This window comes from Coloeus monedula (assembly GCF_965178545.1).
Source record: "Coloeus monedula genome assembly, chromosome: 32".
In the NCBI taxonomy this organism is placed as follows: Eukaryota; Metazoa; Chordata; class Aves; order Passeriformes; family Corvidae; genus Coloeus; species Coloeus monedula.
The window spans coordinates 267,137-278,891 of NC_138812.1; the positions used below are offsets into that span (position 1 = coordinate 267,137).

Sequence of the window (11,755 nt, forward strand, 5' to 3'; positions counted from 1 at the left end):
TGACCCAAATCACAACTGTTGGCCCCAAAATCTCAACCTCTGACCCCAAATCACAACCATTGACCCAAATCTCGACCATTGACCCTAAATCTCAAACACTGAATCCAAAATCTCAAACTCTGACCCCAAAATCTCAACCTCTGAACTCAAATCACAACCACTGACCCCAAATCACAACCATTGACCCAAATCTCGACCGTTGGCCCCAAAATCTCAACCTCTGACCCCAAATCCCAACCATTGACCCAAATCACAACCATTGACCCAAATCTCGACCGTTGACCCCAAAATCTCAACCTCTGACCCCAAATCCCAACCATTGACCCAAATCACAACCATTGACCCAAATCTCGACCGTTGGCCCCAAATCTTGAGAGCAGGAGCAAACTCTTTAGGAACAAAGTCCAGACTTGGGGCCATCGGTTGAGTTTTGGGGCCAACAATTCTGATTCTGGAGCTGAACCAGTCGAGTTTTGGGGAAAAACCCAACAAATCCCGGCCATGGCTTCGAGCTCCCTCCCGCTCCTCGCCCTCCTGGCTCTCGTGGCCCTCCCAGGTGGGTCCCGGCCCCCTCCGGAGCGCGACGCCCACCCCGGGACACGCCCGGATCCGGCGCCTCATCCCCATCTCCCCTTTTTCCCGCAGGGCTCCGGGCGGCCGTGACCCTGCTGGAGTCCGGGGGGGACCTCCAGCCCCCCGGGGGGTCCCTGCGCCTCCTCTGCCGCGGATCTGGGTTCAATTTCGGGAGTTACGACATGTACTGGATCCGCCAGAAACCCGGGCAGGGGCTGGAGTTCGTCGCGAGTATCAGCAGTGGTGGCAGCACCACCAGCTACGCGTCGTCGGTCAAGGGCCGGTTCACGATCTCCAGGGACAACGGGCAGAGCTCGCTGACGCTGACCATGAACAGCCTCAGGGACGAGGATTCCGCCACCTATTTCTGCGCCAAGGGTGCTGGTGCTGGTGCTTATCCTGCTGTTTATGGTTTTGACGCCCCCTCCCCACCGCTGTCCCCAGCCGGCCCCACAGCCCAGACCCTCTCCCCAGACCCCTCCCCTGGCCCAGCCCTCGCCCCTCTGTCCCCACCCTGGGCCGGGCTCGGGCCCGGGGCTGTTCCGTGGCTCTGTCCCTGCCCTTGGTGAGGGCCCTGAGCGCCCCCGGGGGAATTTCCTGCTGACCCCGAGCTGGGGGAGGGGCTGGGTGGGAGTGGGGAGGGCTCGGCACGGGCAGCTGGACACGGCGGGTCCGGCAGTGCCGGGGTGGACATCGGGAGGAATTTCCCCATGGAAAGTGGGGTCCAGCGTTTGGAGTCCCCAGGCCTGGAGGTGGCACTGAGTGGTCAGGGCTGGGACACTCTGGGGGCCGGGCACGGGGTGGGCTGGGGGGGCTTTGGGGCTTAGGTCAGCAAGCATAGTCCCGGAAGGGATGTCCTTGCTGAGGGGTGCTTACAGCTTCCTCTGGGAATTGATAGAATTATCAGCGGCCAGTTTGAATATGGACAATTCTCTAAGCCACTTAAAGTTGTGAACACCTCTGTGATCCACATTTAAGAATAGGCAAACTCCCCCCCAAGCTCTCTCTCGTTTCCGGCGCTGGCACAGGTGGCTGCGGGCCCCGTGTGGGGTCCAGCGGGCCCGGCCAGGCCCTGCTTGGGCCAGGCCGGGCCGGGCCACGGCCATCCTGGAGCCATGGACCTGTTCCAGCCGTGGAACCCCCCCCACTGCCTTGCCGTGGGCAGCCTGAGCGGCTCGGCTCTCCCCCCTCTCCACTGCGATAAGAAAAATTCAACATTCCAGCTGCAAAGCTGCAAGGCCGAGGTGAGATTAACCCTTTTATTGCTGTGAAGAGCTGAAAACCTGAGGGAAGAGAGAGAGGAGATGCTTAAAGCTGAAATTCTGTTGTGAAGCTGTGATATATCAGAGTATCCTGTTATAATTTCAAGAAGATATGGGGGGTGGAGTGTTCAGCTCGTAAGCAAAAGCACCTGCACTGAGATAGGCAGATGCTGACGCAGCTGTAATTTCATGAGAAGTTTGGACAGGGAGAGATGGACCAGATGAGGACTTTTGCTCCAAACAGGAAGGGGAAGGGCCTCTGTTTTTGTTTCTGAACAGCTCAACCTTAAAATAGTACCCCAAAAGACTTCAAGAGTGGACCCTCGAAAGCAGTTGTGGGAAAAGCTGCAAGTTGGGGGAAAGGACTCACACGTGAGCAGAGAGACTCCTCTTCCTAAATGGACTGAACAATATTTGGAAGTGGGCGGCTGGCTCGTTGTGATAATGTTTTCATAGCACGAGCAAGAAGAGACTTCTCTTTCTAAATGGACTGAACAAGGTTATTATGGAAGTGGTAACAGACTGAACATCTCAAGGGTTGTGTTTTCACATTGTCAGGGGGAGAAGGGAGGAAGGTGGGGGGAGGAGGAGAGTTCTGAAGGCGGTGTAATTTTTTTCCTTTCCTCTTTTAGGTCTGTTAATAAACTTCTTTCTATTCTTTCAAGTTTGGTGCCTGCTTTGCATTTCTCCTAATTCTCATCTCACAGCAGATAAACAGTAATGAGTATTTTGGACCAAACCACTACAGGGCTTTTCCAGCCCTGGGGACGGTGGGACTGTGGGATCTGGGCAATGGGGACAGGAGGGGACCCGGCGTGGGGGGCAGGGCCGGAACGAGAACGGACACCAAAACCAGCAGGAGCAGCAGCACCCCAAGCACTGTTATAACGTCTGGCGCAGAAATAGGTGGCGGAATCCTCGTCCCTGAGGCTGTTCATGGTCAGCGTCAGCGAGCTCTGCCCGTTGTCCCTGGAGATCCTGAACCGGCCCTTGACCGATGGCGCGTAGTCAGAACTGCCATCGCTTTTGATCCCGGCAACGTATTCCAGCGCCTGCCCGGGTTTCTGGCGGATCCAGAACATCCCGAATTTGCTGAAGTCGAAGCCGGATCCGCGGCAGAGGAGGCGCAGGGACCCCCCGGGGGGCTGGAGGTCCCCCCTGGACTCCAGCAGGGTCACGGCCGCCCGGAGCCCTGCGGGAAAAAGGGGAGATGGGGATGAGGCGCCGGATCCGGGCGTGTCCCGGGGTGGGCGTCGCGCTCCGGGGGCGGCTGGGACCCACCTGGGAGGGCCACAAGGAGAAGGAGGAGGAGAAGGAAGAGGAGGAGGATGGGGAGGAGGAGGAGGAGGAGGAGGAGGAGGAGGAGGATGGGGAGGTCCAAGGGTCCCAATTTGGGGCCGAGAGTCAGGATTTGGGGTCCCCAGAGTCCCCACATCCTTCCCCCAAATCCCAGCCATCACCCCCTTTCTTGACCTGATTCCCACAAACTCTTCCATTGTTGCCCCAACTCTCGATTTTCCTCTCAGCTTCATCCATTTCACCCCGTGAAGGTTTGGGGCCAGCGGTTGCATTTGGGGCAGAACCATTCAAGGCTTTGGGTCAACATTGGCTCAAACGGGGGAGATTTGAGACAAAGAGTCAGGAGCCAGGTCAAGGGCGGAGGTTTGGGGCAAAGATCTGGGGTTTGGGGACTGGTGGGGACCCGGCCACGGGGGCGGGGCCAAACCCACCCCAACCACCAGAATAACCACGATCGGCAGCAGCAACAGCCCAACCAGAAGCAGCACCAGGATAAGCACCAGCACCATAAGCAGATTTGGCGCAGAAATAGGTGGCGGAATCCTCGTCCCTGAGGCTGTTCATGGTCAGCGTCACCGAGCTCTGCCCGTTGTCCCTGGAGATCGTGAACCGGCCCTTGACCGATGGCGCATAGTAGATGTAACCACCACCGCTGCCAATGCTTGCGACGTATTCCAGCCCCTGCCCTTGTTTCTGGCGGATCCAGAACATTTCGTAACTGCCGAAGGTGAACCCAGATCCGCGGCAGAGGAGGCGCAGGGACCCCCCGGGGGGCTGGAGGTCCCCCCCGGACTCCAGCAGGGTCACGGCCGCCCGGAGCCCTGCGGGAAAAAGGGGAGATGGGGATGAGGCGCCGGATCCGGGCGTGTCCCGGGGTGGGCCTCGCACTCCGGAGGCGGCTGGGACCCACCTGGGAGGGCCACGAGGAGGAGGAGGAAGAGGAGGATGGGGAGGTGCAAGGGTCCCAAGTTGTGGCCAAGAGTCAGGATTTGGGGTCCCCAATAGAGATGTGGGGCCAAGAGTCGGGATTTGGGTCAGTGGTTGAGCTTTGCCCATCCCCATCTCCCCTTTTTCCCGCAGGGCTCCGGGCGGCCGTGACCCTGCTGGAGTCCGGGGGGGACCTCCAGCCCCCTGGGGGGTCCCTGCGCCTCCTCTGCCGAGCATCCGGCTTCGACTTCAGCAAATTTGCGATGTTCTGGATTCGCCAGAAACCCGGGCAGGGGCTGGAATGGGTCGCAGAGATCAACCCTGGTGGCAGCACCTACTACGTGCCATCGGTCAAGGGCCGGTTCACGATCTCCAGGGACGACGGGCAGAGCTCGCTGACGCTGACCATGAACAGCCTCAGGGACGAGGATTCCGCCACCTATTTCTGCGCCAAATCTGATGATGCTGCTGCTCCTGGTGCTGGTTATGGTGACACAGCTGAGGGCAGCCCAACGCCCCATGTGATGCGTCTTTTAATGTCCCCAAACCTAAACGTCCTTACCCCAAAATCTCAACCCTTGCCCTTAAATCTCAGCCATTTCCCCAAACTCCCCCACTGCTGCCACAACTCTCGAGTTTCTCCACAATTTTGGCCACTTGTCCCAAATCTCCGCCTTTCCCTCAAACTTGGACCGTTGGCCCCAAACCTGGGCTCCTTCATTCCCCAAATCTCAGCCTTTCACCCCAGATTTCAACCATGGTCACCTCAAACCTCCACTGGTTCTGTCGGGCTTTGGGGAACGGGTTGGGGTTTGGGGCAAAGGTGGTCAAGGTTTGGAGAAAACGGTCAAAAGCTGGGGAAACAGCCAAGGTTTGGCCAAGTGGTCGAGTTTTGGGGCCAAACCTTGAGTTGTGGGGTGAGCGGTCACCACTGGCACTGATGCCTTTTCCTGGTCTTAAAATCAAGAGTCAAACACGGTAACCAGGGGAAAAGGGATTTTACATTGGTATTTATTTATGGATCCTTAGGTGCACACGTCCAGGTCATGTGCATCGAGATGCACCCCGCCGAGTCTGCCCCCAACGATCGGGTAGAACATGATTGGTGTTACTAATTAGCAGATCTATCAAAGATTCCCCAAGGAGAGGCTCAAGTGAGCCCCCCTCCCCAAGGAACCTTCCCTGGATGGTTCTACCTTGGTTTACAGAATGTGTTCTGGAGAGGACCTTGGGCTCTGGGGCACGCTGATCCCTGGCTACGAAGCTCCGCAAATGTTGAGTCTCAGAGCTTGACAAACAAGTCCAAGAATGGAGGCAAAGAAGCACTGGGAACACAGAAGTTGTAAAAACGTAAAATGGGTATAAAAGAAAAGGCAAAAACTCTTCATGGCATCAGTGTCACAAACAGGGCAGATTTGGGGCGAAGGGGCGAGAGTTGGGTGAGGAGTCGAAGCCTGAGGGAAGGATCTGGGCTTTGGGGACAGGCGGGGACAGCGAGGTGGCAGCGGGGCCACGGCCGGCGGCATCAGCAAGAGCAGCACCATCATAAGCACCACCACCAGCAGCTTTGGCACAGAAATAGGTGGCGGAATCCTCGTCCCTGAGGCTGTTCATGGTCAGCGTCAGCGAGCTCTGCCCGTTGTCCCTGGAGATCGTGAACTGGCCCCGAACCGACGACGCGTAGTAGGTGTAACCATCATCGTCGATCCCGGCAACATATTCCAGCCCCTGCCCGGGTTTCTGGCGGTACCAGCCCATCCCAAATTTGCTGATGTCAAACCCAGATCCGCGGCAGAGGAGGCGCAGGGACCCCCCGGGGGGCTGGAGGTCCCCCCCGGACTCCAGCAGGGTCACGGCCGCCCGGAGCCCTGCGGGAAAAAGGGGAGATGGGGATGAGGCGCCGGATCTGGGCGTGTCCCGGGGTGGGCGTCGCGCTCCGGAGGCGGCCGGGACCCACCTGAGAGGGCCCCGAGGACGAGCAGGAGGAGGAGGATGGGGAGGTGCCAGGGTGACAATTTGGGGCCAAGAGTCAGGATTTGGGGTCCCCAGAGTCCCCACATCCTTCCCCCAAATCCCAGCCATCGCCCCCTTTCTTGACCGGATTCCCACAAACTCTTCCATTGTTGCCCCAACTCTCGACTTTCCCCTCAGCTTCATCCATTTCACCCCGTGAAGGTTTGGGGCCAGCGGTTGCATTTGGGGCAGAACCATTCAAGGCTTTGGGTCAACATTGGCTCAAACGGGGGAGATTTGAGACAAAGAGTCAGGAGCCGAGTCAAGGGCGGAGGTTTGGGGCAAAGATCTGGGGTTTGGGGACTGTTGGGGACCTGGCCATGGGGGCGGGGCCCAAAACCAAGGCAATGTCCTGTATCACCAAAATGTGCACCAATATTCCAATCAGAACCAGCAGTTTTGGCACAGAAATAGGTGGCGGAATCCTCGTCCCTGAGGCTGTTCATGGTCAGCGTCAGCGAGCTCTGCCCGTTGTCCCTGGAGATCGTGAACCGGCCCTTGACCGACGACGCGTAGTCAGTTCTGCCACTGCTGTGGATACTTCCGACCCATTCCAGCCCCTGCCCGGGTTTCTGGCGCACCCAGTTCATCCCGAATTTGCTGAAGTCAAAGCCGGAGGCGCGGCAGAGGAGGCGCAGGGACCCCCCAGGGGGCTGGAGGTCCCCCCCGGACTCCAGCAGGGTCACGGCCGCCCGGAGCCCTGCGGGAAAAAGGGGAGATGGGGATGAGGCGCTGGATCCGGGCGTGTCCCGGGGTGGGCGTCGCGCTCCGGAGGCGGCCGGGACCCACCTGGGAGGGCCACGAGGACGAGCAGGAGGAGGAGGATGGGGAGGTGCAAGGGTGACAATTTGGGGCCAAGAGTCAGGATTTGGGGTCCCCAATGGAGATGTGGGGCCAAGGGTCGGGATTTGGGTCGGTGGTTGAGCTTTGCCCATCCCCATCTCCCCTTTTTCCCGCAGGGCTCCAGGCGGCCGTGACCCTGCTGGAGTCCGGGGGGGACCTCCAGCCCCCCGGGGGGTCCCTGCGCCTCCTCTGCCACGCATCTGAGTTCACCTTCGGGGACTTCAACATGTTCTGGATCCGCCAGAAACCCGGGCAGGGGCTGGAATGGCTCGCAGAGATCACCAACAGCGGTGGCACCACCTGGTACGCATCATCGGTGCGGGGCCGGTTCACGATCTCCAGGGACAACAGGCAGAGCTCGCTGACGCTGACCATGAACAGCCTCAGGGACGAGGATTCCGCCACCTATTCCTGCGCCAAAGCCGACTATGCTGGTACCAGTTGCTGTTTTGGGGGTGATCGTATTTGTGACCCCACCCCTGTCCCTGGGTCGGCAAATGTCCCCAAAGCCCGGATCCTTGCCCCAAATCTCAAGAATTGCCCCAGGTTTTGACCGCTGAGCCCAGTTCCACAGCTCTGGGCTGGGCATTGGCCTTCAGAGAAAGTTTTGGAGAACAAAGTTGAGATCCATGGCCCGGTGCTGAGGTTCAGGGCTGGAGTCCCAAAGGTTTGGACAAAGGTTCAAGAGCCGGAGCGAGGGCTGAGGTTTGCAGAAACGGTCCGGGGCTTTCAGGGCACCCGGGGCTGGGGACAGAACCAGCACCCGGCTGAGCGGTGCCGTAACCACTGTCACGTTTGGCACAGAAGTAGGTGGCGGAGTCCTCGTCCCTGAGGCTGTTCATGGTCAGCATCAGCGAGCTCTGCCCGTTGTCCCTGGAGATCGTGAACCGGCCCTGCACCGATGGCGCGTAGTCGGTGCTGCTGCCATCGGTGTGGATACTCGCGACGTATTCCAGCCCCTGCCCGGGTTTCTGGCGCATCCAGCCCATTGTAAATTTGCTGAAGTCGAAGCCGGATCCGCGGCAGAGGAGGCGCAGGGACCCCCCGGGGGGCTGGAGGTCCCCCCCGGACTCCAGCAGGGTCACGGCCGCCCGGAGCCCGGCGGGGAAAAGGGGAGATGGGGATGGGCAAAGCTCAACCACCGACCCAAATCCCGACCCTTGGCCCCACATCTCCATTGGGGACCCCAAATCCTGACTCTTGGACCCAAATTGTCACCCTTGCACCTCCCCATCCTCCTCCTCCTGCTCGTCCTCGTGGCCCTCCCAGGTGGGTCCCGGCCGCCTCCGGAGCGCGACGCCCACCCCGGGACACGCCCGGATCCAGCGCCTCATCCCCATCTCCCCTTTTTCCCGCAGGGCTCCGGGCGGCCGTGACCCTGCTGGAGTCCGGGGGGGACCTCCAGCCCCCCGGGGGGTCCCTGCGCCTCCTCTGCCGCGCATCTGGGTTCGACTTCAGCAAATTCGACATGTTGTGGATCCGCCAGAAACCCGGGCAGGCGCTGGAATTCATTGCGGAGATCAGCAGCAGTGGTGGCAGCACCGTATACGCGCCATCGGTCAAGGGCCGGTTCAGGATCTCCAGGGACAACGGGCAGAGCTCGCTGACGCTGACCATGAACAGCCTCAGGGACGAGGATTCCGCCACCTATTTCTGTGCCAAATATGCTTGGGCTGGTGGTACTTATGCTGCTTATGCTGGTTATGTTGGCAGTGTTGATGACACGGCTAACGGTGGCCGCACGCCCCCCATGAAGGGTCTTTAAAAGTCCCCAAACCCCCAGATCCTTCCCCAAAATCCCAGCCCTCGCCCTCCAATCTCAGCCCTTTTCCCCAAACTCCCCCACTGCTGCCCCAACTTTCGGCTTCCTCCACTCTTTGGACCTTTTGGCCCAAATCTTTGCCTCTCCCTCCAACTCAGACTCTTTGCCCAGAGCTATCATGGCAACCTCAGCCTTTCAGCCCAGATTTCCGCTCCCGGCCCTTGCGGCCCTCGGCCCCAGAGTTCCACGGGCTCAGCCACACATCTCAGCCATGGGCACCCAACCTTCCCTCCCGGCAGCCAATCCCGAGGGTTTTCCACCCAAATCCGCAGGAGCGCTGAAGAGCTGGGGCCCAGAGGTGAGACCTGGGCTCACGGGTGGAGCTTTGGGGCAGAACCAGCCCAGAGCTGGGACACGTCAACAAGAAGCGGGTCAGGGGCTGAGGTTTGGGGCAAGGACCTGGGGTTTGGGGACCGGTGGGGACCCGGCCATGCGGGAGAGCCCAGAACCACCCCAAGCACCGGAATGACCACTATCGGCAGCAGCATCAGCCCAACCATAACCAGCACACCACTGGCACCAGAACCCTTGGCGCAGAAATAGGTGGCGGAATCCTCGTCCCTGAGGCTGTTCATGGTCAGCGTCAGCGAGCTCTGCCCGTTGTCCCTGGAGATCTTGAACCGGCCCTGCACCGACGACGCCTAGTTGGTGTAACCACCATCGTTGTTGATCCGTGCGATGAATTCCAGCCCCTGCCCGGGTTTCTGGCGGATCCAGCCCATCCCAAATTGGCTGAAGTCGAAGCCGGATGCGCGGCAGAGGAGTCGCAGGGACCCCCCGGGGGGCTGGAGGTCCCCCCCGGACTCCAGCAGGGTCACGGCCGCCCGGAGCCCTGCGGGAAAAAGGGGAGATGGGGATGAGGCGCCGGATCCGGGCGTGTCCCGGGGTGGGCGTCGCGCTCCGGAGGCGGCCGGGACCCACCTGGGAGGGCCACGAGGACGAGGAAGAGGAGGAGGATGGGGAGGTCCAACGGTCACAGTTTGGGGCCAAGAGTCAGGATTTGGGGTCCCCAGAGTCCCCACATCCTTCCCCCAAATCCCAGCCATCGTCCCCTTTCTTGACCGGATTCCCACAAACTCTTCCATTGTTGCCCCAACTCTCGACTTTCCCCTCAGCTTCATCCATTTCACCCCATGAAGGTTTGGGGCCAGCGGTTGCGTTTGGGGCAGAACCATTCAAGGCTTTGGATCAACATTGGCTCAAACGGGGGAGATTTGGTCCTTCTCCTCCTCCTCCTCGTCCTCGTCCTCGTGGCCCTCCCAGGTGGGTCCCGGCCGCCTCCGGAGCGCGACGCCCACCCCGGGACACGCCCGGATCCGGCGCCTCATCCCCATCTCCCCTTTTTCCCGCAGGGCTCCGGGCGGCCGTGACCCTGCTGGAGTCCGGGGGGGACCTCCAGCCCCCCGGGGGGTCCCTGCGCCTCCTCTGCCGCGCATCCGGCTTCACCTTCAGCAGTTACGCCATGTTGTGGATCCGCCAGAGACCCGGGCAGGGGCTGGAATGGCTTGCAGGGATCTACAGCAGTGGCAGCAGCACCGTATACGCGCCGTCTGTCGAGGGCCGGTTCACGATCTCCAGGGACAACGGGCAGAGCTCGCTGACGCTGACCATGAACAGCCTCAGGGACGAGGATTCCGCCACCTATTTCTGCGCCAAAGCTGCTGGTGGTGCTTATGGTGCTTGGGGTGCTGCTGATGCTGGTAGTTGTGGTGACACGGCAGCTAACCCCCAGGTCTTTAAAAGTCCCCAAACCCCCAGATCCTTCCCCAAAATCTCAGCCCTCGCCCTCCAATCTCAGCCCTTTTCCCCAAACTCCCCCACTGCTGCCCCAACTTTCGGCTTCCTCCACCCTTTGGACCTTTTGGCCCAAATCTTCGCCTCTCCCTCCAACTCGGACTCTTTGCCCAGAGCCATCATGGCAACCTCAGCCTTTCAGCCCAGATTTCCGCTCCCGGCCCTTGCGGCCCTCGGCCCCAGAGTTCCACGGGCTCAGCCCCACATCTCAGCCATGGGCACCCAACCTTCCCTCCCGGCAGCCAATCCCGAGGGTTTTCCACCCAAATCCGCAGGAGCACTGAAGAGCTGGGGCCCAGAGGTGAGACCTGGGCTCACTGGCGGAGCTTTGGGGCAGAACCAGTGCAGAGCTGGGACACGTGGACAAGAACTGGGTCAGGGGCTGAGGTTTGGGGCAAGGACCTGGGGTTTGGGGACCGGTGGGGACCCGGCCATGGGGGAGAGCCCAGAACCACCCCAAGCACCGGAATGACCGAGATAAGCAAAATCATCAGCCCAACCACCATCACCATCAGCAGATTTTGCGCAGAAATAGGTGGCGGAATCCTCGTCCCTGAGGCTGTTCATGGTCAGCGTCAGCGAGCTCTGCCCGTTGTCCCTGGAGATCCTGAACCGGCCCTTGACTGACGGCGCGTAGAGGGTGCTGCTACCACTTCTGCTGATCACTGCGAGCCATTCCAGCCCCTGCCCGGGTTTCTGGCGCACCCAGTTCATCGCGAATTTGCTGAAGTCGAAGCCGGATGCGCGGCAGAGGAGGCGCAGGGACCCCCCGGGGGGCTGGAGGTCCCCCCCGGACTCCAGCAGGGTCACGGCCGCCCGGAGCCCTGCGGGAAAAAGGGGAGATGGGGATGAGGCGCCGGATCCGGGCGTGTCCCGGGGTGGGCATCGTGTTCCGGAGGCGGCCGGGACCCACCTGGGAGCTTTGAACGAAGGGACCTTCCTGGGGCTCAGCAGGACCTCCAGCCCCCCAGAGGGTCCCTGCGCCTCCTCTGCCGTGCATCCGGGTTCAGCTTGGGTGGGTTTGGAATGCACTGGGTGCGGTAGAGACCCGGGCAGGCGCTGGAGTAGCTCGCAGGGATCAACAGCGATGGCAGCACCGAATACGCGTCGTCGGTCAAGGGCCGGTTCACGATCTCCAGGGACAACGGGCAGAGCTCGCTGACGCTGACCATGAACAGCCTCAGGGACGAGGATTCTGCCACCTGTTTCTGCGCCAAGGATG

The 11,755-nt window shown here is 60.7% G+C and overlaps 1 gene segment (V, D, J or C); it reads left to right on the forward strand.

The window, feature by feature from the left end:
• Window positions 1-501: 501 nt before the first annotated feature.
• On the forward strand, window positions 502-1,142 carry LOC309583679 (Ig heavy chain V region 914-like). The segment is given in 2 exons: window positions 502-556; window positions 646-1,142.
• The last annotated feature ends 10,613 nt before the right edge of the window (window positions 1,143-11,755 follow it).